Below are 27280 nucleotides of genomic sequence, written 5' to 3' on the forward strand. Positions count from 1 at the left end.
GAATGCACCCTTTCTCATGGCACAGTCACTCATGGCTTCCCTTGGCTAGGGCAGGGAGTTCCCCGACCCCCTGGGCTTCCTTGGTGAGGTGATGCCCCACCCTGCTTTGGCTTGCCCTCCGTGGGCTGCACCCACATCTAACCAGTCCCAGTGAGATGAGGCAGGTACCTTGGTTGGAAATGCAGAAATCACCTGCCTTCTGCGTTGATCTCACTGGGAGCTGCAGACCAGAGCTGTTCCTATTCGGCCATCTTGCCAGCCACCTTCTCATACAGTATTTTTAATAATTTTTGCACAAAACAAAGCTTTGACTGTAACACATCACACAAAATCAGGTTTGAAATCTTCCACTTTTGGCATCAGGTCAGTGCTCAAAAAATTTTGGATTTTGGAGCCTTTAGAATTTTGAGTTTTTGAATTAGGGACATTCAACCTGCTTTCTGTGTTTGCCATTCCTTAAAGTCCACCTTTATCCGTTTACTTTTTAGTGGTTATTAACAACTTTTTTTTTTCTTTTTTTTATTATACTTTAGGGTTTTAGGGTACATGTGCACAATGTGCAGGTTTGTTACATATGTATCCATGTGCCATGTTGATTTCTTGCACCCATTAACTCGTCATTTAGCATTAGGTGTATCTCCTAATGCTGTCCCTCCCCCTTCCCCCCACCCCACAACAGTCCCCGGAGTGTGATGTTCCCCTTCCTGTGTCCATGAGTTCTCATTGTTCAATTCCCACCTATGAGTGAGAACATGCGGTGTTTGGTTTTTTGTCCTTGTGATAGTTTACTGAGAATGATGTTTTCCAGTTTCATCCATGTCCCTACAAAGGACACGAACTCATCATTTTTTATGGCTGCATAGTATTCCATGGTGTATATGTGCCACATTTTCTTAATCCAGTCTATCGTTGTTGGACATTTGGGTTGGTTCCAACTCTTTGCTATTGTGAATAGTGCCGCAATAAACATACGTGTGCATGTGTCTTTATAGCAGCATGATTTATAGTCCTTTGGGTATATACCCAGTAATGGGATGGCTGGGTCAAATGGTATTTCTAGTTCGAGATCCCTGAGGAATCGCCACACTGACTTCCACAATGGTTGAACTAGTTTACAGTCCCACCAACAGTGTAAAAGTGTTCCTATTTCTCCACATCCTCTCCAGCACCTGTTGTTTCCTGATTTTTTAATGATGGCCATTCTAACTGGTGTGAGATGGTATCTCACTGTGGTTTTGATTTGCATTTCTCTGATGGCCAGTGATGATGAGCATTTCTTCATGTGTTTTTTGGCTGCATAAATGTCTTCTTTTGGGAAGTGTCTGTTCATGTCCTCTGCCCACTTTTTGATAGGGTTGTTTGTTTTTTTCTTGTAAATTTGTTTGAGTTCATTGTAGATTCTGGATATTAGCCCTTTGTCAGATGAGTAGGTTGCAAAAATTTTCTCCCATTGTGTAGGTTGCCTGTTCACTCTGATGGTAGTTTCTTTTGCTGTGCAGAAGCTCTTTAGTTTAATGAGATCCCATTTGTCGATTTTGGCTTTTGTTGCCATTGCTTTTGGTGTTTTAGACATGAAGTCCTTGCCCACGCCTATGTCCTGAATGGTATTGCCTAGGTTTTCTTGTAGGATTTTAATGGTTTTAGGTCTAACATATAAGTCTTTAACCCATCTTGAGTTAATTTTTGTATAAGGTGTAAGGAAGGGATCCAGTTGCAGCTTTCTACGTATGGCTAGCCAGTTTTCCCAGCACCATTTATTAAATAGGGAATCCTTTCCCCATTTCTTGTTTTTGTCAGGTTTGTCAAAGATCAGATAGTTGTAGCTATGCGGCATCATTTCTGAGGGCTCTGTTCTATTCCATTGATCTATGTCTCTGTTGTGGTACCAGTACCATGCTGTTTTGGTTACTGTAGCCTTGTAGTATAGTTTAAAGTCAGGTAGCGTGATGCCTCCAGCTTTGTTCTTTTGGCTTAGGATTGACTTGGTGATGCGGGCTCTTTTTTGGTTCCATATGAACTTTAAAGTAGTTTTTTCCAATTCTGTGAAGAAAGTCATTGGTAGCTTGATGGGGATGGCACTGAATCTATCAATTACCTTGGGCAGTATGGCCATTTTCACGATATTGATTCTTCCAACCCATGAGCATGGAATGTTCTTCCATTTGTTTGTATCCTCTTTTATTTCATTGAGCAGTGGTTTGTAGTTCTCCTTGAAGAGGTCCTTCACATCCCTTGTAAGTTGGATTCCTAGGTATTTTATTCTCTTTGAAGCAATTGTGAATGGGAGTTCACTCATGATTTGGCTCTCTGTTTGTCTGTTATTGGTGTACAAGAATGCTTGTGATTTTTGTACATTAATTTTGTATCCTGAGACTTTGCTGAAATTGCTAATCAGCTTAAGGAGATTTTGGGCTGAGACAATGGGGTTTTCTAGATATACAATCATGTCATCTGCAAACAGGGACAATTTGACTTCCTCTTTTCCTATTTGAATACCCTTTATTTCCTTCTCCTGCCTGATTGCTCTGTCCAGAACTTCCAGCACTATGTGGAATAGGAACGGTGAGCGAGGGCATCACTGTCTTGTGCCAGTTTTCAGAGGGAATGCTTCCAGTTTTTGCCCATTCAGTATGATATTGGCTGTGGGTTTGTCGTAGATAGCTCTTATTATTTTGAGATATGTCCCATCAATACCTAATTTATTGAGAGATTTTAGCATGAAGGGTTGTTGAATTTTGTCAAAGGCCTTTTCTGCATCTATTGAGATAATCATGTGGTTTTTGTCTTTGGTTCTGTTTATATGCTGGATTACATTTATTGATTTGCATATGTTGAACCAGCCTTGCATCCCAGGGATGAAGCCCACTTGATCATGGTGTATAAGCTTTTTGATGTGCTGCTGGATTCGGTTTGCCAGTATTTTATTGAGGATTTTTGCATCAATGTTCATCAAGGATATTGGTCTGAAATTCTCTTTTTTGGTTATGTCTCTGCCAGGTTTTGGTATCAGGACGATGCTGGCTTCATAAAGTGTGTTAGGGAGGATTCCCTCTTTTTCTATCGATTGGAATAGTTTCAGAAGGAATGGTACCAGTTCCTCCTTGTACCTCTGGTAGAATTCAGCTGTGAATCCGTCAGGTCCTGGACTCTTTTTGGTTGGTAAGCTATTGATTATTGCCACAATTTCAGAACCTGTTATTGGTCTATTCAGAGATTCAACTTCTTCCTGGTTTAGTCTTGGGAGGGTGTATTTGTTGAGGAATTTATCCATTTCTTCTAGATTTTCTAGTTTATTTGCATAGAGGTGTTTGTAGTATTCTCTGATGGTAGATTGTATTTCTGTGGGATCGGTGGTGATATCCCCTTTTTCGTTTTTTATTGCATCTATTTGATTCTTCTCTCTTTTCTTCTTTATTAGTCTTGCTAGCGGTCCATCAATTTTGTTGATCTTTTCAAAAAACCAGCTCCTGGATTCATTAATTTTTTGAAGGGTTTTTTGTGTCTCTATTTCCTTCAGTTCTGCTCTGATTTTAGTTATTTCTAGCCTTCTGCTAGCTTTTGAATGTGTTTGCTCTTGCTTTTCTAGTTCTTTTAATTGTGATGTTAGGGTGTCAATTTTGGATCTTTCCTGCTTTCTCTTGTGGGCATTTAGTGTTATAAATTTCCCTCTACACACTGCTTTGAACGTGTCCCAGAGATTCTGGTATGTTGTGTCTTTGTTCTCGTTGGTTTCAAAGAACATCTTTATTTCTGCCTTCATTTCATTATGTACCCAATAGTCATTCAGGAGCAGGTTGTTCAGTTTCCATGTAGTTGAGCGGTTTTGAGTGAGTTTCTTAATCCTGAGTTCTAGTTTGATTGCACTGTGGTCTGAGAGACAGTTTGTTATAATTTCTGTTCTTTTACATTTGCTGAGGAGAGCTTTACTTCCAACTATGTGGTCAATTTTGGAATAGGTGTGGTGTGGTGCTGAAAAAAATGTATATTCTGTTGACTTGGGGTGGAGAGTTCTGTAGATGTCTATTAGGTCCACTTTATGTAGAGCTGAGTTCAATTCCTGGATATCCTTGTTAATTTTCTGTCTCGTTGATCTGTCTAATGCTGACAGTGGGGTGTTAAAACCTCCCATTATTATTGTGTGGGAGTTTAAGTCCCTTTGTAGATCACTCAGGACTTGCTTTATGAATCTGGGTGCTCCTGTGTTGGGTGCATATATATTTAGGATAGTTAGCTCTTCTTGTTGAATTGATCCATTTACCATTATGTAATGGCCTTCTTTGTCTCTTTTGATCTTTGTTGGTTTAAAGTCTATTTTATCAGAGACTAGGATTGCAACCCCTGCCTTTTTTTGTTTTCCAGTTGCTTGATAGATCTTCCTCCATCCCTTTATTTTGAGTCTATGTGTGTCTCTGCACATGAGATGGGTTTCCTGAATACAGCACACTGATGGATCCTGACTCCTTATCCAGTTTGCCAGTCTGTGTCTTTTGGTTGGAGCATTTAGCCCATTTACATTTAACGTTAATATTGTTATGTGTGAATCTGATCCTGTCATTATGATGTTAGTTGGTTATTTTGCTCGTTAGTTGCTACAGTTTCTTCCTAGCCTCGATGGTCTTTACAATTTGGCATGTTTTTGCAGTGGCTGGTACCGGTTGTTCCTTTCCATGTTTAGTGCTTCCTTCAGGAGCTCTTTTAGGGCAGGCCTGGTGGTGACAAAATCACTCAGCGTTTGCTTGTCTGTAAAGTATTTTATTTCTCCTTCACTTATGAAGCTTAGTTTGGTGGGATAGGAAATTCTGGGTTGAAAATTCTTTTCTTTAAGAATGTTGAATATCGGCCCCCACTCTCTTCTGGCTTGTAGAGTTTCTGCTGAGAGATCAGCTGTTAGTCTGATGGGCTTCCCTTTGTGGGTAACCCGATCTTTCTCTCTGGCTGCCCTTAACATTTTTTCCTTCATTTCAACTTTGGTGAATCTGACAATTATGTGTCTTGGAGTTGCCCTTCTCGAGGAGTATCTTTGTGGCGTTCTCTGTATTTCCTGAATCTGAATGCTGGCCTGCCTTCCTAGATTGGGGAAGTTCTCCTGGATAATATCTTGCAGAGTGTTTTCCAACTTGGTTCCATTCTCCCCATCATTTTCAGGTACACCAATCAGACGTAGGTTTGGTCTTTTCACATAGTCCCAAATTTCTTGGAGGCTTTGTTCATTTCTTTTTATTCTTTTTTCTCTAAACTTCCCTTCTCTCTTCATTTCATTCATTTCATCTTCCATCAGCGATACCCTTTCTTCCAGTTGATCGCATCTGCTACTGAGGCTTCTGCAATCTTCGCGTAGTTCTCGAAACTTGGCTTTCAGCTCCATCAGCTCCTTTAAGCCCTTCTCTCCATTGGTTATTCTAGTTATCCATTCTTCTAATTTTTTTTCAAAGTTTTTAACTTCTTTGCTATTGTTTTGAATTTCCTCTTGTAGCTCAGAGTAGTTTGATCGTCTGAAGCCTTCTTCTCTCAACTCATCAAAGTCATCCTCCATCCAGCTTTGTTCCGTTGCTGGTGAGGAACTGCGTTCCTTTGGAGGAGGAGAGGTGCTCTGTTTTTTAGAGTTTCCAGTTTTTTTGGTCTGTTTTTTCTCCATCTTTGTGGTTTTATCTACTTTTTGTCTTTGATGATGGTGATGTACAGATGGGTTTTTGGTGTGGATGTCCTTTCTGTTTGTTAGTTTTCCTTCTACCAGACAGGACCCTCAGCTGCAGGTCTGTTGGAGTTTACTAGAGGTCCACTCCAGACCCTGTTTGGCTGGGTGTCAGCAGCGGTGGCTGCAGAACAGCGGATTTTCGTGAGACCACAAATTCAGCTGTCTGATAGTTCCTCTGAAAGTTTTGTCTCAGAGGAGTACCCGGTTGAATGAGGTGTCAGTCTGTCCCTACTGGGGGGGTGCCTCCCAGTTAGGCTGCTCAGGGGTGAGGGATCCACTTTAGGAGGCAGTCTGTCCGTTCTCAGATCTCCAGCTGCATGCTGGGAGAACCACTACTCTCTTCAAAGCTATCAGTCAGACAGGGACATTTAAGTCTGTGGAGGTTCTTGCTGAGTTTTTGTTTGTCTGTGCCCTGCGCCCAGAGGTGGAGCCTACAGAGGCAGGCAGGCCTCCTTGAGCTGTGGTGGGCTCCACCCAGTTCGAGCTTCCTGGCTGCTTTGTTTACCTAAGCAAGCCTGGGCAATGGGGGGCGCCCCTCCCCCAGCCTCGCTTCCGCCTTGCAGCTTGATCTCAGACTGCCGTGCTAGCAATCAGTGAGACTCCGTGGGCATAGGACCCTCCGAGCCAGGTGCGGGACACAATCTCCTAGTGTGCCGTTTTCCAGGCCCGTTGGAAAAGCGCAGTATTAGGATGGGACTGACCCGATATTCCAGGTGCCATCTGTTTCCCCTTTCTTTGACTAGGAAAGGGAACTCCCTGACCCCTTGCACTTCCCGAGTGAGGCAATGCCTCGCCCTGCTTCGGCTCGCGCACAGTGCGCTTCACGGACTGTCCTGCACCCACTGTTAGGCACTCCCTAGTGAGATGAAACCGGTACCTCAAGCAGAAATGCAGAAATCACCCGTCTTCTGTGTCGCTGGGGCTGGGAGCTGGAGACCGGAGCTGTTCCTATTCGGCCATCTTGGCTCCACCCCCTTAACAACTTTTTCTATTAAATTTTCTGTGATCAGATAACTAGTAGAGTTTCTGTCTCCAATTTTTTTTTTTTTTTTTTTTGAGACAGAGTCTCTCTCTCTAGCCCAGGCTGGAGTGTAGTGGTGCCATCTCAGCTCACTGCAACCTCCGCCTCCTGGGTAGAAGTGATTCTTGTGCCTCAGCCTCCAGAGTAGCTGAGACTACAGGCCCACACCATCATGCTCGGCTATTTTTCTTTTTCTTTTTTTTTTTGGTAGACACAGGCTTTCACCATGTTGCCCAGCCTTATCTCGAACCCTTGAGCTCAAGTGATCCAGCCTCATTGGCCTCCCAAAGTGCTGGGATTACAGGCATAAGCCACTACACCTGGCCTCCTGACTAAATTTTGACTGAGAAAACATCCTTAGCTACTCAGAGTTGTAGCATTTGCCACAGAATGTAAAATGCTGAACCATTGGGTCCATTTGCCAGCCGCCATTCTTTATACTGTCATTGTCACACGTGTCTTTTCTACCTACATTCCACACTCAGCAAGGCAAGTTATATATACTTAACCAAAATAATGAAGATCTGAGCTCCTCTGGTGTGATTTCTTGTAGGGCTGAAGAATTAACTTTAGCATTTCTTATAGCGTAGGTATGTTTGTATTAGATTCTCTTAGTTTCATGCTATCTATACACATCTTCCTGCCACTTTCATTCTTGAGGGGTATTTTCATTGAATATAGTAGACTTTTTTTTCAATCTTTTTTTTCTGTTTTTCCAAATTGGATAATTATTTTTTTCAGTCTTCAAAGTCACTGACGTCTGTCATATTCATTCTGATATTAAGCCCATCCAGTGGATTTGTAATTTTCAGATATTGTCTTCTTCAGTTCTAATGTTTCTGTTTAGTTCTTTTTTATGTTTTCTACTCTTCTGCTAAGATTTATTTCATTGTGAGCATATTTTCCCTTATTTCATTGAGCATGGTTATAGGAGCTGGGCTGCAGCCCAAATCTCAGCTCAGTTTCCAGCCCTCCCAGTTTTCAAAGCTGTGATGTTTGCAGCCTGCCTTGATATTTGTGACTCAGTAGCCAGTCAGTGACTGGGCAGAGTTGCATATGACTCTGAGAACCCCTTCTTTGGCTTTCTTCTCTCTGGAATGTTCCCTTACTTTTCTGTGGCCATGGCTGCCCTGCCTCCTCTTTCCTCTGGCCAGGGAGATGACAAGTTTTCTTTCAGAAGCCACTCCATGTCATGTCATGCCCACAGCTCTCCTGTGGACCAAAGCTACAAAGAGGAGGGACTCACCTGGCGCCAATCCCTTCTTCCAAATTTCAGCTCCCTTGCAAATTCTGTTCACTCCTCAGAGGCATCGGGTAATATTTTAGTGGTGTTCAGATTATATTATTTTATTTTTTTAGAAATGTGTCTTACTATGTTGCCAAGACAGGTTTCAAATTCTCAAGCTCAAGCAACCCTCCTGCCTCAGCCTCCTGACTAGCTGAGACTACAGGTATGTGCCACTGTGCCTAGCTTTAGTTATTTGCAAGAAGGTCAGTGGACTGGGAAATTATGCTATCTTTCTAGAAATGAGACTTCCTTCTCCACTAATTTTTATTATCTGTGTAGTAGGTATGCATCTCAGACCATAAACAGAGGTATGTTAGAACTAGAGTATCTCTTTATGTTCTATATTCAACTTTTTATTTCTACTTGGAGTCCCCAACCTCAGACATGTTCCCTAGTTCTAGGGTCATATAACACAGGACCATCAGTCCAAACTGGTCAATTGTGGAGCCATCCTTTGTCCCTGTGTTTGTGGTCCCATCAAATGACTTGACTCTCTGCTGCTCCTAACCACACTGGTGAGGCTAGGTTCCAGGAAGCTTAGACAAACACATTGTCAATTTTCTCTTTAGGGCATCCTCCTCCCTGGTAGCACTGTTGGGAAGGAGGCACAGGCCCCTTCTTCTCCCAGGACCCCTCGATCTCCTGTTCCTCTTGTTCTCTTCTCCTTTCCTCTGAGCACTAGGAGAGCCTTGGTCTAGTCTGGGAAAAATTATTTCTTCAAGTTTCTTTAAGACACACTCTTTTTTTTCCTGTAATATTCAATAATTCAGGCTTTTGGAACATTAGAACCAGAAGCCATATGAGCTACTTTTGTTTCCCCCTGCTAAATGTTTCCCTTGGGGCTGTGAGCTCAGAGCTGGTGAAAGACTTGTTTAAAGGAGAAACAAGAAGGTCAGAGAAAGATAAAAGATAGCAGGAAGAAATCCCATAGCTTGATGTCTGCAAATATTATTCAGACAGGGAAAATATCTTCTGCCTCTCTAATCCCCCAGTATGTATCTCGATGCCTTGCATGTGGTGGTTTCTCAACAAATATTTATTAAATGGATGAACAAATTTGCTGTGTAATATTGGGCAAGTCTCATGACCTGTCATTTTGTTCTCTGAGCTCTAAAACGGGGATAATGATACTGATGTCACAGCGTTTTGCTATAGGATCAGATGTGATTACACACACTTTGCAAAGAGTTTTCTAATTATAATGTTTTGTCACTGTTATTATGAATGTTCATCGAGCTGAGAGAGTGCTTGGCATCTTTGTCCAAACTATGGGTGATTCCAGACGGAACTAGTCAACTGGAAACAGGCTTTTACCTTTTCCCCAGAGAAGCTGCACAACTTCAATGAATTTTTTTGTTCTCCAAAATTATTTATCCTCCTGATGACAGTTTTTATGTCAGTTTGCTTGGTGATTCCTGCATGATGAGAATTGATTTTGGATTAGATTCTTCCCAGCATGGAGTAACTGGTACAGTACTGAGAAAATGATAGTAATATTGTATCTCATCTTAAAGGCACGCTTTGGCTATTTGCATATTTTAGTTAGAATTTAAACTGAGTTCTAATCACCTGAAATGTTAAGGTGTACTTTAAATGTACGTTTTGAGTATTCTTAAAAAGTGCTTTCCAAACTGCCTGACGAAGCAAAGATTGAATGAGCTGTGTCTCTTGCTGAAACCTCTGTAAATGGGCTCAGCGTTTAATAAAGATTTATAAATTTTGATGTTCTTTGTGTGTGAAAAGGACATTGCTCAACTGTAAAGAACTCAGAAATAGGAAGGGCTGGTACTTAATGACCTGGTGTCTTCCAAGGAGCTCATAGCACGTGGCAGATTGCACATCTGCCTCTTGAAATCCTAGGGAATTACCCAGTGCTTGCTGGACAGCAACATGACAGTTACCCCCATCCCAGACTAAAGCTTGGGGTTCAGCCACAGCAGCAAGTATAAGGTTAGCATTTGAGAGATGGGCTTATGGGCACATGAATGCTATCTAAGCTCTATAGACAGAGAGAAACAGTGGATGAGGGCTATTGACTACATCTCAAAGTAAGTCCCAGGCCCCAAACATCTCTTCATGTGGAGGTGGGGCAATAAGTTGGTGGGAATGACAGCAGGAGGTGATTCCATGCTGGAAGGTCCATCTTCAGGCCTTAGGGATCAGAATCAGAGCACAGAAAATCTAGTCTGAATGAACTGATATGCCCTGCTTTTGGGCGGGACGTTTTTCCAGCTACAAGGGTTGTTCAATCAGTAAATATTTTTTGTTTGCCTCCTATTTTAGGCCTTGTATTAAATGCTGCAATACAAGAGAAAATTTATATTTCACTAGCACCTTCCAAAGCATTTTTTCTTATATCATGTACACACACACACACACACACACACACACACACACACACACACACACACACACAGTGTTTTAGGAGAGTTTTCCTATATACTGTAGGGTGGGTTATGGAGCCACAGTTCTAGGGTTGATCCTGGAGCCACCATTAAGTAGCTGTGATTTCTCAGGAAAACTACTGAACCTCTCTGTCCATCAGTTACCTTATAAGCGAAAATGAAGTAATAATAGTAATAATAGTACCTACTTCTTAAAGTTGATGTGAGGAGAAAATGAGTTATTTTGCATAAAGTTTTTAGAACAATGCCTGGTATGTACTCATAACTGTTATCTATTTACTGTCATTTGTGGGGTTGGCAACATTGGGAGCCAGGCCCACACAGGGCCAACAACGGGTGATCATAGGTGATCCTGAGCAGCCAGAAGTTTGGTTGGTGATGTGAGAAGCAGAATAGAGGAAATGAATAGAAAAGCTGGCTGCAGATTTCAGAAGGAGATTCTGTGACATAGTAAGAGCGAATCAAAGGCTACAATCCAGCTAGAAAAGATGGCTGGGGTCCTGGGCAGAAAGCCTGGCAGCAAGGGATTGGACAGTAGAGTTCACGGGACTGACTGTGGAGCAGCAATCCCCACCGTGGATGCCCATTTGAAAATAGTTGTTTGGCTAGGCATAGAGGCTCATGCCTGTAATTCCAGCACTTTGGGAGGCCAAGACAGGTGGGATCACGAGGTCAAGAGATCGAGAGCATCCTGGCCAACATGGTGAAACCCTGTCTCTACTAAAAATACAAAAATTAGTCGGGTGTGGTGGCGTGCACCTTAGTCAGGTTAGGAATTGGCCAGTCTGGATTCTGGGGGATTGTCATTAAGTGGTATAAGATGCGAGTAGAGCAAGTCTGGGTTGCCCTGGCCTTGGGAGGCTGAGGCAGGAGAATTGCTTGAACCCAGGAGGTGAAGTCTGCAATGAGCCGAGATCGTGCCACTGCACTCCAGCCTGGCGGCAGAGCAAGATCAAAAAACAAACAAACAAAAAAAACAGAAGAGAAAAGAAAATGGCTGTTTGAGTGTTTGAGGTACTAAGATCAGAAGGGGTTACGCAGCAACATGGACTTGGCATTGAGCCATGGAGGGACTGCTACATTTCTCCTGCCTGTGGACAGCTCTGGGTTTGGGACTACGGCCTGGCTGAACTTAGACTGGGAATTAAAATTTTAGTTGTTGCAGTAATAACAAAAACAATAATGCTGCTGCTACTATTATTACTACTACTAGTAGTGATAGCATTTATTGATGGTGTACTATGATCCAGTATTAAATGCTTCATTCACAACACCATGAGGGACCCTCACTATTCCTGCTTTTCAGATGAGAACATTAAGCATAGAGAAATAAGTGTCTTGTAATGGTCACAGACTAGTAAGTAGAGGGGCCAGGTTTGAACCTTGGCAGTCAGATGTCTGCTCTTCACCATTTATTATAGTGTCTTCTAAAACTTGGAAGAGAGTGGTCAGACAGCCAGAGGGAAAGAGATCAACTATAATAGAATTGTAGGAATTCAACACCTTGTGTCTGTCAGAGAGAGGTCAGAAGAGGGAGAAAGAAAGAAAATCACATGAAGAGAGCAGCCAATAAAGGCAATTCAATGAAGGTGTGTTTCAGACCCAGAGTGACAGTCAGATTGAAAACAGGAGCTGGCTGTTTCCTTGGGAGGGCTCAGCTTCTGATGGCTTCTCATGCAGGAAGCCTCTCACTGTGCTGAGTGTGATGCTAGCATTTAAATGCACACAGTTTTTGCACCACTGATCCTTACAGGCAAGCCAAGTGTTTTACCTTCAAGTACAATGAAAGAAACAGCCATCTCTTCCAAAGCTGGAAGATAAGCTGACTGGTTTGGAATTGCTCAGAGATGGTTTGTAGCTGTCCAACATGGTGCTTGCCCAGGAGATCAGAAAAAAATTTTGACTGTAACTGATCTTTCCTTGGTACTGACCAACCTTTTGGGTTAGGGCAGCACTCATTTTCCTTATCCCAGTGAGCATCAGAAATGAGCAGTGCTGAGGGTCTTATTAACTTATTAATTAAGTTAATAAGTTAAGTTATTAAATTAAGTTAATAAATTAAGAGCATGCAGTGTGATCCAATGTATTCTTTATTAACTACATATTTGAAAGTGGAGCTTGTTAGATTGCTGCCAGATTCAGGTCCTGGAATCCTTTGTTATTTAGATTGCACATTTTCTGTTTGGTTGAGCCTGTCCCAATCCTTATTTCATTTAAATGTATTTTTTCTTTGCGTGAATTTTCCCTACTCACAAAAGAAACAGAAGGTGCTAAATGCAGCCAAAATGCCTGCAGAACTCTTCCAGCATTGTTCAGTGATTATATAAGTGGAGAAGTACATACAATTTCTATTTCAATCAAGTTTTCCATTAATAAGGAGATTGAGTTATTTCTTAGTTCAAGTTGTCAGAGACTGCAGCGGGTCACTATGCTGTAGGTACCACTAAGGAGTTGGTCCCACGACAGTAGAGAGGCTTCACTCAACTTTCAGGTGAATATCTTTTTAGAGATCTGATGACATTAGATGAAACAGCACCATTCAGTAACTGGGCTCAGGCTACTGTCTTGAAAGTCCTTGAGTCGTGATAGAGCTTTGTTGTAACCAGTGACATAACAATGTCTGTTGTGTGAGGAAGCAGCTTTCCTTAAAAGAAGAACCAAACTCAGGGCACTGGAAAGCTTTGCTGAGAGTGTTTGGAAGGAAGACTCTCAGGTAAGGATAGCTGAACACGGGTAATGACTGCCTTCCCAGTGACTCAGCTTTCTTTGGGTGTTGGTCCAACTGACTTCCATGGCCACCATCACGATGGGTGTGTGTTGTGTCGTGTGTGTGTGTGTGTGTGTTTAAGTAGGAGAGCAGGGCAAGTGGCACTGCTTTCATTTTAGAATTTTCAAGTGAAGTGGGGAAAAAATCTGTTTTTCATTTGGCTCAGCTGAGAAAAGAAGGGACTTTCACAAAAACTATATAAAATATTAATGGAGAAAGGAAGAGAACAAAATTAGATAAAATATTGGCAGCACAAAAACAATTGAGTGAGTGCAGATATGATCATCTATTTATTTGGGGCTCCCATGCACCTCACCTCCTGGTATGTATGCTGTTGTGATTCTGGGCTTGACCATTACACTGCTTTGGTCAATGCAGCGTTAACGTGTGGCACAATCAGACAGTGGGAACCTGTCCTTCTTGAATGGTCATTCTTAGGGTCCAGCTGCCATGGAAAGAAGCCCATGTGGAGAGACCACATGGGGAGAGAGAAACACCCCAAACTTGCAGCCAGACATGTGGGAGAAGGTATCCTGGAAGGTGCAGCCACCTGACTGCAGCCTCAAGAGAGACCCCAGAGGAGAGAACCATTCAGCTGAGTCCAGCCAGCCCACAGAATAACAGGAAATAAAATAAAAAAGGAGCATGCTTTAATTCACTATGTTTTGAGGTAGTTTTAAATGCAGATAACCTAAATTACATGTCTTAGATTCCATCAGATTTAACTGTCTTATGAGTCTCTGGGGCTCTGCCCAGAACTGAACTGCTGCCATAGATGATGATACTCTAGTCCTATGGGTAGGTGGAGTTTTACAGATACTGTTCCTGTCTCTGTCCCCTCTGCTCCAGGTCCATCTCCATGGCATGTCTGCCCTGTTGGTGGCATCTCCTATTTTTCTATCTGGTGCAATCCACCAGTCTCCTGGCCACCTGGTGGTTTCTCCTTCCTTTTATCGTAGTTTTCAGGCTGTGAAAACTTCAGCATTCATACTCAATTGCCTGGGCTGTGGCTGACAGATAATCACCTCCTTCTTCTGGAGAAGAGCTCTGAGTGTTTTTCATTACTGTCCTTTCTTAGTCATGAGTTCCAAAATGACCAGTACTAATAATATTAAGCGGGAGAACTTGGCCAGACCAGGGCCTCCTAGTCACTGGAGAGAGTGAGGGGCATGGTATACCTAAACCTAATTGTGTAGCCTGAGTCAGGTTAGGGATTGGCCAATCTGGATTCTGGGGGATTGTCATTAAGTGGCATAAGATCCGAGTGGAGCAAGTCTGGGTTGCCCTGTCATCAAAGTTGGTGGGTCCAAAGTCAAGGCCAGACCACAGCAACTGGGGTATGAGCACTCAGCTAGGCAGTGCCGCTCTTGTGAACTGCAGTTCTTTGCAGCTGGGTTCTTTGGAAAGGCCAGGGTTTCTAATAGCTTGTTCTGAATGATTGGCATCTAAATGTTGACAACACATGCAAAAGTTTGCCTCTCCTTTCCTAAATGTCTAGGATGGCATGTCTCTCTGCCTTTGTAACCAAGAAATAGAACTCAGTCCAAAGAGAATTTGGACAGACATTTCAGGAAAAGCTGAAGATCAAGGAGTTACTATTCTCATAAAAATGTACTTTTTTGTGTCAATCTAAACTCTGCTCATTGCAGTCTCTCCTGTCGCAAATGACACTGCTGACCTATATTGGTCCTGCTGTCTGAGGTCCAGGCATATGTGGATTTCACCACCCATTATACTCTTAATCTTGACCTGAGTAGCAGACCACAGCCCACTTTCGAACAAAAGTGACTGTTGGCCGTTGATATGGTTTGGCTGTGGTCCCACCCAAATCTCATCTTGAATTGTAGCTCCTGTAATTCCCACATGTTGTGGGAGGGACTCAGTGGGAGGTAATTGAATCTTGGGGTCAGGTCTTTCCCATCTTGCTCTCATGATAGTGAATAAGTTTCATGAAATCTGATGATTTTATAAATGGGAGTTCCCCTGCACAAGCACCCTCTCTTGCCTGCCACCTTGTAAGATGTGACTTTGTTCATCCTTGCCTTCCGCCATGATTGTGAGGCCTCCCCAACCATGTGGAACTGTGAGTCAGTTAAATCTCTTTCCTTCATAAATTACTCGGTCTCAGGTATGTCATTATTAGCAGCTTGAGAACAGACTAATACAGCCATACACTTCCTTCACTGCCCAATGGGGCTCAAGCCAGAAAGGAAAGTACATTAGTTTGCTGGGGCTGTTGTGACCCCTTTTCCTAGGTTCCTACCACTGCCAACCCCCAGGGATCCAGTCTTGTACCATTGGGCTGCTGGCTCAGAGAGGATGCCTGTTACCCTGAGTAAAGCCTTTGAATCTGAGACAGTAGTTGTATCAGAATATTCCAGGAATTGGGTGGGTCTGAGTGGCTGCTAATCCTCTCTGTGTTCCTTGGGTTAGTTCTTTGGGGAATCCCAAGAAAACGCTTGAGGCCTATGCAGTCTTGCTGACATATCTGGAAAGCAGACTCACAGAGCAAATTGACAGGCTCAAAATATCCAGGATCAACACTAAACCACTGGGGAAGCTTTCCTTCTGTGGCTTTCCTCCGACTCAAATAAAATACTTCTTTCATGATATATACACCTTTTAAAATAAAAACCTTGATAAAATATTTTGGACATAAAAATCAAAGCCTCCATTCCCATAATATTAAAATACAGAATGCAAACCCCAAGCTGCTCAGTTAATCCAGGGAAAGGAAAACAGGGAAATATGGGAAAAATTGGAAAAATAAGAACAGGAGCCATAGAGAAAAGGGAGAGCACAGTATTAGAGAAAGGGAGGAGGAGGGAGAGGGAGATAAAAGATTTAGTAAGACAAGAAGAGAAAGCAAAAGACCAGCCAGGCTGGGAGTGGGAAGCCTCCTCTGGCTCTGAGTGGAACATTTTTGAGTTGGATCCTTTTGACCCAGCCTGCCATTCATTTATACTGTGGGATTTGAGTTTTCTGTTCCCTTATCTTTGAAATGTTAATTAACTGATTATTCAGTATCTGTTCTATAATTGCTCTTTATTCTTAATCCTTCTGAGCCTCAGCCTTAAAGGAGGTGGCCACAAGGGAGTATGAGTGGGGGAGTGTTCACCTGGTCCCATGGAAGGGGCCGACAGCTCAGGGGCCACCAGGTGGCGCTGTCCTCACCTCCATTTTAGAGGGGAGGGAATCTAATCTTCGTTGGGTGCCAACTACTCATTAGGGACAGCTATATTTGCTTTAATATCTTTTAGTCCTCACAGAAACCCTGTGAGCCGGCAAGTAAAGTTCAAGGGGTCATCTAGCCATTGAGTGGCCAGGCAGGTCTTGTATCCATGTCAGTCTGACAAATGCCCAAACTTGCCCCCACCCCTGTGCTCTAAGATGGACATGAACACGTGGAATGCTTGTAAAATACTGAAAAGGATGGAGAAGGAGAAGATGGCTGTCCCTATTATTCAACCACCCAGAATTAATCACTACTATTACAATCATTTTTGGCTATGTTTTAGGTTTTTTCTTTTTTTAAACTGTCAATGTGTTTAAAACAATTTTCTTCTCTATTTCATGTTATTTACATTTACGTATATCCTAAACATGGCAACTAGCACCATAAATTATTTTTCGTAAAAGGGGAAAAACTATGAAACCAACCTAATTATGAAACTAAAGGTGCGAATTGTCTGAATTTGACTTCTGTTTTTTTTGAGACAGGGTCTCACTGTGTCGCCCAGGCTGGAGTACAGTGATGTGATCATAGTTCCCTGCAGCCTCAACCTCTCAGGCTCAAGCAATCCTCCCACCTCAGCCTCCTGAGTAGCTGGGACTACAGGTGTGTGCCATCCCACCTGGCTAATTTTTAAAATTTTTTGTAGAGACAGGTGTCTCACTGTATTGCCCAGGCTGGTGTTGAACTTTTGGGCTCAAGCAATCCTCCTGCTTTGGCCTCTCAAAGTGCTGCAATTATAGGTGTGATCCACTGTGCCCAGCCTGAATTTGTTTTCTGAAATTGTGTGTGTGTATGTGTGTGTCTGGGGGTATAACAGAGTTGACCCAAAACAAAACAAAACGTCAACTTGTTTGTTGTTTCATACATTTATATTTTGAGTAAAAGATTCTGCAATCATACAGTCTGAGCTGGAAGAAGAAGCTGAAGCTCTGTCAGAAATTTTGGGTGACAGCACTTCTCATCGACAGGAGGCTCATGACAGTCTTGCAGAGAATGAATGACTTAGAAAATGAGAATTGTACAGAAGCCATCCACATCACTTGACACAGGAATATAATTTATCTAAGAGAATTAAGGAACCAATAAAATACAAAAAAAAGTTACATGGCAAAGAGACATATTTTTACTTGCTCTCTAATAGTGATTAATTGGTAACAACCTTTGTATCAAATACTAGAAGACGGTTAAGTAATGCAACTATTCATTATGATGCAATATTACACAGCTGTTAAACGTGACCACCACATGTAATGTTTCAACAGACCAAAGATGAACTGAATGCTAATCATAGTAAGTTTGATTTCGTTAGTGCTTACTATTTGCTATATACCCTATATATGCTATCTTATTTAATCTTCCTGCAAACCTCAGTGTCAGGTTTTAGTATTTTTCTCATTTTAACATTAAAGAAACTTGGGCTCAGAGGTGCTCCTCTGAGGACTAATACCTAATGCATGCAGGGCTTAAAACCTGGGTGATGGGTTGATAGGTGCAGCAAACCACCATGACACATGTATACCTATGTAACAAACCTGCACGTTCAGCGCGTGTATCCCAGAACTCAAAGTAAAAAAAAAAAAAAAACAACAACAACTGGTATGTGGAAGAAAGAGAGTTCATGAGTTGACACCTGGCATTGTGTGACCCTGAAGAAGCCCATGATTTCCCAGCTGACTTGTCGTGTTGCTTAAGATTGCTAATATAGTGCAGTGCTACTGATCCCTATGCTGTGGATTCCATATGCTTTTTGCATGCCTAGGTATGGCCTTTGGGATCAAGGCATTCTTTCTCCCACTTGCCAGGAATGTTGGCTGCTTGTGACTCTCAGCTGAGATCTTCTCTGGACTTGGCCTTTGTCTGAAAGGAACCTTCTCACTGGCAGTGATGGCCTTCCCTGGAGGAGGTCTGACATCACTAACTGGTTGGCAAAGGTGGGAGCCTGCCTTCATCTGGGGCAACTCTGAGGGGTTACTGCATTTCAGTCCAATGTCTTCCTCTGGCTAGTTCTGCTTCCCTTACTCCCCATGATGGATGCTGTCTGTGCCCAAGAACCTCCAACGTGGAGATCTGACTCAGAGTCTGCTTTTCTGGGGAACTGGGCCGAAGAAATATATTCCAATAAGAACTGTAAAATTAGCCACCCAAATGGAGGACAAGGGCTAGGAGTGAATGCACGAAAAGGAAAGCTAATTGTGCTAAGATGATGTGATTACAGGTGACTTACTGTCCTTTCAAATGTATTCCTTTAAATATTTTATACTGTTACAATTTAAAGGAGAAGGAGTGAGAGAGAGGGAAAAATGGCATAAAAAGCATTGCATGAATGTGTAGCAGGGAGGGCCACCTGAGAACATCTGCACTGTCTCTTTTTCTTGCTTACTTTCTGTCATGCCTTCCTGTTCCTGGAGTCCCATGCCCCATTCCGTCTTCCCTACTTTGAATAGAAAAATTGTTTGGAAACCTGGAGCTCTTGTATTAGAAGTCACATATGGTTAGTAACTCCAGCTTTCTAGGTAGGGACATTTCTTGATGAGTTGCCCTAGACAAGGGGATAAAAGTTGGATGTAGAAACACTGTGAAAAATGGGACTCTGTGGAAATGAATAACCATGTCACCTTTGTAAGATTTACCTCACAACTTGTCCCAGAGGCACCTCTCCTTCTGAAACGAATGCTCTGGGCCATAGCCATAAAATAAGGCTTTTTATCTTGCTGCCTCCAGTCCACTTCTAGAGACACATAAACATTCACGATAGTATCCACAGGGGTTTCACATGCTGGCTCTGTGCAGTATGCCCTGGGGAGATAGAGATCCAAGGTTGCAATTTAGATGTTTTTAATGGAATATTATCTCCTCTAGTAGAGAGGCAACATATTGGTGAATCTGGTATTTCTTCTTTCCTGATTAAATCAAAATCTCAGCAGAAAAAAATCAATCTCCTCCCCCCATTCCATTTATACCACCACTGCTTCAACTTCGATCTTATTACCTCTCACCTGGACGAGTGCAATAGCCTCCTAATAGTTCTCCCTGCTCTGGTTTCTCTCCCACCCCGCATTCAATTCTCCACACTGCTGCCAAGGGATCTCCTGAAAATGCTAATATGATATTGACAATCTCCTGCTTAAAGTCATTAATGGCTCTCCATTTATTCAATATATAAATGCCCAATCAAGGCATTGAAAAACCTTCATGATCCCTCTCTACATTTTCAGCACCCTCACTAGTCACTTTTCTTATGCTCCAAATATTTCAACCACATTCATCTTCATTTCCTGAACAACGCATGCTCTCATATGCTTCCTGGCATTTGCAGATGCAATTCATTCAGTCCAAGATGTCCTTCTGGAATGACTCATCTTTAACATCACTGCCTCTGAGAAACTTTATTTTTCCATTTAACTTTAAGTAACCTTGAACAATCTTCATTTATCAGTCAGGTTCTTAATGGCCGATGACAGAATCCACTTTAGTTAGCTTAAGCAGGAAGGAATCAATTGAGGAAATTAGAAAGCTTACTGAGTTGTTGGAAGGGCTTGGGAAATAAGTTTCAGATTCATTTTCCAGCAGCAGCAGCTCCCGGCACCATACCAGGGTCGGGTTCTCCTGGTGAGGAAGCAGCTTCTGCCTTTGGTTCCAAAACCATGCTGGCCTGCTCTGCTGCCACCATTACCCATGGAATGGGTATCCCACCCTCTTCCTTGTAGCCTCACATAACTTACTTACAAATCCAGGTCTTGTTTAGATGTGTCTGATTGGTAAAAACAAAGCCACATGCCTCCATTCTAACAGCAAGGGAGATTGGGAACTTTTTTTAAAAAATTATACATTGAGAAGGCAGAATTCAAAATGTGGAGATCTATCAACATGTCCTAAAGATGTTTAAAAGACATGAAGCAGCAGGAATGTCAGCCTTCACTGTCTCTCTCTTTTTTAAAGACAATGATTGCATTTTGCTATTGTTCTCTTTATACATGTGGCTTTCCCTGCTAAACCAAGGACTTGAGTTAAAGTGATGTCTCACCCATTTTTGTGTCCACAGCCCTCTGGCACAGTGCCTGACATATCAGTAAGTCTTTGTTGATTGTTAAAATAATAGAGCTATGAGAATTCCTTGCCTAAAAGTTTTTGCATGGTCAATTATATAAGATGTTATATCTAGTCTTGAAAACTGCACCCCAGTCTGTATGCTCTGAAATGTATTAAACCAAATCTTAAATAACTCAAGCTGCAGGAAACAGGACTGTAAATATGATTTCAAATTTGGCCTCTAGAAGCAAGACTGCAGATTCAGCGCTCATATTCAGTACCATCTTATACAACATGTGCCATAATAAACAGAGTGGCCCTGCAGCAAATGAAGGAGTAAGGCAAGGTTATCTTCAGTGCTCTTTGCCTCCCTTTTCAGCCCTGCTCTCTCTTCTCACCTATGTCATGCTTTCTTGTCTGTAAAGGACTGTCACACCTTTATTTATTTAATGCTCATAGCTATCCCATGTGTTTTTATTATCTCCATGTAATATCCTAGGCCAGATGTTGGCAAACTATAGCCTTGGGGTGGGCCCAAACCAGCTGCAGTCTGTGTTTGCAAATAAAGTTTCATTTGCAGTGTAGCCATGCCCACTCATTTATGTATTGCCTATGGCTTCCTTGGGTTATAATGGCAGAGTTGTGTATTTGCTATGACCTGCAGAGCCTAAAATATTTATTATCTGTCCGTTTATTAGGTCCTGGCCTAAGCCTCTGGAACACAGGTATCAGGTGAAATTGTCCATGCAAGTCAGGACTTGAAACTAGGTCTTCTGATTATGGGTTCCATTCCTTAGATGATCATATTGGGAGTCATCTAAAAACGTGTAGAACTATTTGAAAGTAGCTTTCTCTAACTATAGTGTTCTTTTTTATCTCAGTTGATTCATACTGCTGACCAAGTGAATCAGATGTGGAGTTTATAGCACTCTATATAATGAAAGGATGGAGGATGGAAGGTACTGGGGTGGGAAATGTCAGTGAAATTCTTATTATAAATACCAGCACAAAAATATTGAGGTAAATGAAGAAACAGCTACAAATGGGGAAGGTGAGGAAGGAGAGGTCAGGGGAAGAGTTACCTTTCAGGTTTAACCCTTTTGTATGATATTTTCAAAAACACTCGCATGTTACTTCAATAAAAATATCAAATTATTTTGGAAAAAACAAAAAGTAAAGTGGGAGAGAAAGTACAAAGGAAGGCTGTCACTGGCATAGATTACACTGTAGTATAACTTGCTGTTTCTGGAGATATTTAAGGGTATACATCCCGAGAAATGGCTGCAAAGGCATACAACATATCCCATAACGTCATATCTACTTTAGAGAACTGTAAGTCACAAAGCAAAACAATAGCCACACATCCCAAGTATGACTTCTATCATTTGACCAACAGTGATACAAAGGAATGCAAGTGCAGTACCCCCACTACCACAAATTATGCAGTCAGGTTTCCTGCAGACGGCAGCACACCCAGCATGCAATGGATGAGCCTCACTCTGGGAAAGCCACCTTCACGATCATGGTATTTCCCCCACTAGGTAACTATGAGTTTATAGCGGCCTGGCATCTCACCCTTGATTCCAAACAATTTATACATAGGATCATTCACTTTGCACAAGCTGTAGCCTGTCACTTGTGACATAAAGACTTTTCAAATTTTAAGAGCCAGATAATAACATTTTGGATACTAGAATATTTGCAAAATCCTAAGAAATGTATGTACAATATGAGCAAGACTAACCAGAAGGCATTGTGTTCATCTACATACTCCAAGCCCCTCTTGGTGATGTCAAAATCTTTTGAGGAATCTGAGACATTTGTCGATGTGGCTAGGCAGAATACTGGCAATCAAAATGTTCAAGTCCTAATCCCTGGAACCTGTATATGTGTTACTTTACATTATGGCAATAGGGATTTTGCAGATGTGATCAAGGATTTGAGATGAGGACAGTATTCTGGATTATCCAGGTGGGCCTACTGTAATCACAGTGTCCTTGTAATAAGGACTCAGGAGGGCCAGAGAAATAGATGTAAGGACAGAAGAGAAGGCAGAGGAAAGGTGCTAAATTGCTGGCAAGAAATGTAGGCAGCCTCTCGAAGCTGGAAAATCTATATAACAATCACTCCAACCTTAGCAGCTTAAAACTGCAGCCACTTTATTATATATCTTAAATTTTGAAATTAGGAATTTGGGCAGAGCTCTTCTGGGCAATTTTTCTAGCCCATGTGGTATGCATAGAGGCCATTCAGTGGTCACTGTTTGGTGGACTGATTGGTCTGTATGGTCAAAGATGGATTAATGCATACATAGCTGGCCTCTGAGTAGGGTTGGCTAGGAGGCTGGGCTTAGCTGGGTCTTTTGGCCAGAGCATCTGCATGTGGTCTCTTCAGTATAGCAGCCTCAGGTAGCCAAGGCTTATTTACTTGTTTATTTATTTTTGAGATGGAGTCTCTCTCTGTCTCCCAGGCTGGAGTGCAGTGGCACGATCTTGACTCACTGCAACCTCCACCTCTCGGGTTCGGATGATTCTCCTGCCTCAGTCTCTCACTACCCATGCCTGGCTAATTTTTTGTATTTTTAGTAGAGATGGGGTTTCACCATGTTAGCCAGGCTGGTCTCAAACTCTTGACCTCAAGTCATCCACCTTATCGCTGCTCAAGACTCTTAGAGAGAGTGATTCAAGACAATAGAAAGTGGAAACTGCCGATTTCTCAAAGCCTGGAATTACTTTTGCCATATTTTAATGGTCAATATAGTCATAAACCCACTGAGATTCAAGGGGAGGGGACATAGGCCCTACCTCTCAATGGGAGGCATGCCAAAGACATTGTGGCCATCTTTAATTTGCCATGGAAGTGGATTAGAAACAGTGTAAAATGTACCTACATGTGTGTAGGAACAGTGTGCTATGGAAGCTCAGAGAAGGCAGGGACCAACTCAGAGTCATAGTTCAAGAGCAAGCTAAGTGTTTGTCAGACATTTCAGAGGGTAAAGCATTAAGTCATGGTGTCACAAAGGAGGTGGTCATATTTAGGAAATAAGAAATTAGGTGTGTTAGAGTGGAGGGGGCATGGAGAAGGGAAGGGAGATGATGATGAGTGTGGCGTTGATATAGTGGTGGTACGATGAAGACAATAATAATGTAAACAGAATTAGCCATATATTGTGCATTTCATTTCATTTATTCAGATAAGTTCTGTCTCTGTTGCCCAGGTGGGAGTACAGTGCTGGGATCATAGCTCACTGCAGCCTTGAACTCCTAGGCTTAAGTGATCCTCCCGAGTGGCTAGGACTATAGGCGTGTGCCACCACATCCGGCTAATTTCTTTAATTTTTGTAGAGACAAGGTCTCGCTATGTTGCTCAGGCTGGCCTGAATCTCCTGGCTTCAAGCGATCCTCCCTCCTCTGCCTCCCAAAGTGCTGGGATTACAGATGTGAGCCACTATGCCTGGCCTTCAAAGGTCTCTTAAATGCAGCAGAATAATCAGGTGACAACAGCAGTGGGTTAGAGAAAGGGCAGAGTGGATTGGGACTGAGGGCCCAGGAGAAGAGGATTCTGACTGAAATGGAAGAGTCATGGTCTGAGAGGAGGCAAAGCAGCACAGAGACCGATATGCCTCTCTACCTTTATCTACCACAACCCTCCTACAGCCCTGTGAAAAAACCATGGCATAGGCCTTGAAGTAAGGAGTACAGCTCTGCCAGTGGTATATTCTCTCCTGGGCATAGAGCTGTATTGGCCAGGAACAGCCAAGAGAAGACAATTTGGGTACCATTTAGGAAAAATACTAAGGGTGAAGAGGCCCAGCATGGTGGCTCATGCCTGTAATCCCAGCTCTCTGGGAGGCTGAGGCAGGAGGATTGCTTGAGGCTAGGAGTTCAAGACCAACTTGGAAAATATAGCAAGACCCTGTCTCTACCAAAACGAAACACACACACAGACACATACAAGATTAGCTGGGCTTGATGGCATATGCCTGTTGTTCCAGCTGCTCAGGCTGCTGAAGTGGGAGGATCGCTTGAACCCACGAGTTTAAGGCTGTAGTGAGCTATGATCATACCACTGCCCTCCAGCTTGGGCAACAGAGCCAGACCTTGTCTCCAAAAAACAAAAACAATAAAAAATTAAGAATAAAAATTGGGGAAGAGGATGGGTTGCAATGACATGGAGACTCCACTGGGCTCTGGAGAAAGGATCAGGGTTTGCACAGGTAGGTGACGTTCTAAGCTGCAGGGAAATGAGGGTGGAGTGGGAAGAAGTCACAGAAAACCCTGGGTCATTATGGTCCCATTATGTTGAGGATGGTGGACAAGGGATAAAAGGGAGGAGGGCTACTTAATTACTTGGTCCCTAGTCCCTCTCCCGGGAGGTGAAGCCTGAGGTTAGGATAGGGGAGAATGCGAGAGTTGCCCTCTGGGAGCTCAAAAAAGGCTCCAGAGAGAGTATGAGGCAGACAGATATTTCTAGGAATCAGATGGGAGAGTGGGTATAAATGAATTGCTCGCCTTTTTCTCAAAGTCATCCAACTTATCATGAGAACAATGCTGTGAAAAGGACATCTTGGAAAACCCAGAACAACATTTTCTGGAAGATAAAGTAAATCCGATTCGTTGAGATGTTTCTGTGTGTTTGGAGATAAATCACATTATTGTATTTTATCAGCAGATTGGTGGGCAGTTTAACAGCTTAAAACTGGCAGCAAAATGGAAAGGGTTCCTTGTATCTATGAATAATCCACTATTTTATGCGGGTTTCTGGACAGCTTAAATCAGGACTGTGCAGAGAAGCACAGAGTGATTATGTAAATTGGGATGGCTTGTTGGGGAGTGTTTGCAGAGCGTGGGAGGGAGAGGTAGTGAGGGCAGAAGGGAGGGGGAGCAGCAGTAGGCATGGTGGGCACTTTTCCCCTCAGGTAGGTGCTGTCTTGGATATGAGTGCTGGCGTGCTGGGGGACACACAACCATGAGGTCAATGTGGTGCCTCTTACTGAAGCATCCATTTAGTGTAACACAGTATTTAGGAATGCAAGCTCTAAGGTTGCACTGCTTGGTTCCCATCCTGTATCTACCACTTACAACACTGGAGGAATCTTGGTTCTCTCCTATGTTAAATGGGGTTAATAATTTCACTTACCTCACATGATTGTTGTGAGGATAAAGGAAGACAAATGTATGAAAAGTTCTTAGAACAGTTTCTGATACATAGCACACATGGATTTCTCTATTATGGTTGTCTGCACTTTTTGTGTTTTATATTCTGTTCAGACATGGAGGTACAGGGGCCATGATAGTCAGGCCCCCCTTTGCTTCCTCTAATGAGACAGAATCAAGGCATGAATTTTTCTCTCACTAAGTCACAATCATGCAGATACCAGCATGCCAGTGAAGAAGAAACACTGACTTCCTAAACAGAGAACCTGGGTCACTGAAATTGCACTGGGGCTGTTCTGGTCTTCACTTTTCATTGAGATGTGAAGGCTTGGTTCTAGTATTACAATGTCACTGGTGTAGGAAGCCCAACTGGGAGTCATGTAAGTGAGTTACAGCTTCAGTTCTGCCACAGCAGAGCTGGGTGCCCTTGGCCTAATTAGGATCACAGTGGACAGAAAGAGTGGGATCGGGAAGCCTTCACTGGTAACTACCATAATGCCCTCCAAGTCTTCTAATGTTGCTTTTTCAAACTTTTCCACAATTCTGTTTATGCCTTTGTATTCTCCACTGGACAATATAAATAATGATACTAATAACTTTTAATCAGCACTTATTCTATTTTAGTTATGTTTTTAGTCCTAGTATCTTTTAGATCCCACAGGATCTGGCACATGGTAGGCACCTAATAAATGTTCAATAAATGATTAGATACAAGAATAGATGACCTCTGTTTGAATCACACACTTGCTTAGTTTGGGGACTTTGAGCAAATTTTTTGGTCTCTCATTTTAGTTTGCCCATTATGCTGGGCACACATTAGGCACCCAGTGGATTTTGTTTAATTGAAATATCCTGCTTCACCATTGCTTGAGGGAACAAAATAGGTTGTGATATATGATTATCCCCAGATCTTCATCCCTGGCTCCACATTTATGTATCTACCTCTGTTCAGTCTCTGCTTAGATGTGCAGTAGCACCTCAAGACTTACGTTCAGACATGACCTCCGGATGGCTACCTCTTGCAAATCTTCTCCCTGTCTCCTCCATCTCAGCAAGTGGCATTACCATCTACCCAGTTGCTCAAAACAAAAATGTAGGAGTCATAATTCTGTTTCCCCTCTCAGCTAACAGCCAATCCATCAGCAAATCCCCTAAGCTCTCTGAGTCTGATTTCTCCTCACCCTCTCCACTACCTAAACCCTTGTCCAGGCTACCCTCATTTCTTACCTGAACTATTGTGGTTATCTCCTAAATAGTCTCTGTGTTTTTACTCTTTTATACTCATCCCTTTTCTACTCTTAAGAATCCTAACTATCCCCAGCTCCTTCCAGGAAAATGACAGATGGAATGGAATGATGACCTACTCAGCTGGAAGACTGGGGAAAAGAAAAGGCAGGATGTGGTGTGTGTGTTTGTGTGTGCGTGTGCACATGTGTTTGAGGAGCAGAGTCCTGGAGAGGGGGAATTTTAAGAGAATCGATGTCCTATGACAGGGAGCAAGAGAGGGAATCCACAAATGGGAGCAGGCAGCCCTTAAAAAAGGGGCAACCACATAGATAAGACAAAGAAGGTGCCCTGGAGATGAGCTTAGCAGGGAGGCATCCATCGTTATGTGCTCTGAATGGGCTGGATAGGCTGCTCTGGCAGGAACTACCCTGTCCATTCACCAGGCTCTGAATGTTTA

General features: G+C 42.7%; 1 long non-coding RNA gene and 1 pseudogene across 5 annotated transcripts in view; one reads left to right on the forward strand and one right to left on the reverse strand.

Annotated features, from left to right (window-relative positions):
• The first annotated feature begins 13089 nt into the window (after positions 1–13089).
• Positions 13090–27280, forward strand: part of LOC134736413 (uncharacterized) — a 125597-nt gene continuing 111406 nt past the window's right edge. For all 5 annotated transcript variants that reach the window (XR_010120413.1, XR_010120416.1, XR_010120415.1 and 2 more), the window contains exons 1-2: positions 13090–13122; positions 16897–17014. This is a non-coding gene — a long non-coding RNA (uncharacterized lncRNA). The remainder of the gene's footprint in view (positions 13123–16896; positions 17015–27280) is intronic.
• Positions 21842–21989, reverse strand: LOC129481486 (uncharacterized; annotated as a pseudogene).

The sequence above is a fragment of the Symphalangus syndactylus genome, chromosome 4 (genome assembly GCF_028878055.3).
Source record: "Symphalangus syndactylus isolate Jambi chromosome 4, NHGRI_mSymSyn1-v2.1_pri, whole genome shotgun sequence".
NCBI classification, from domain to species: domain Eukaryota; kingdom Metazoa; phylum Chordata; class Mammalia; order Primates; family Hylobatidae; genus Symphalangus; species Symphalangus syndactylus.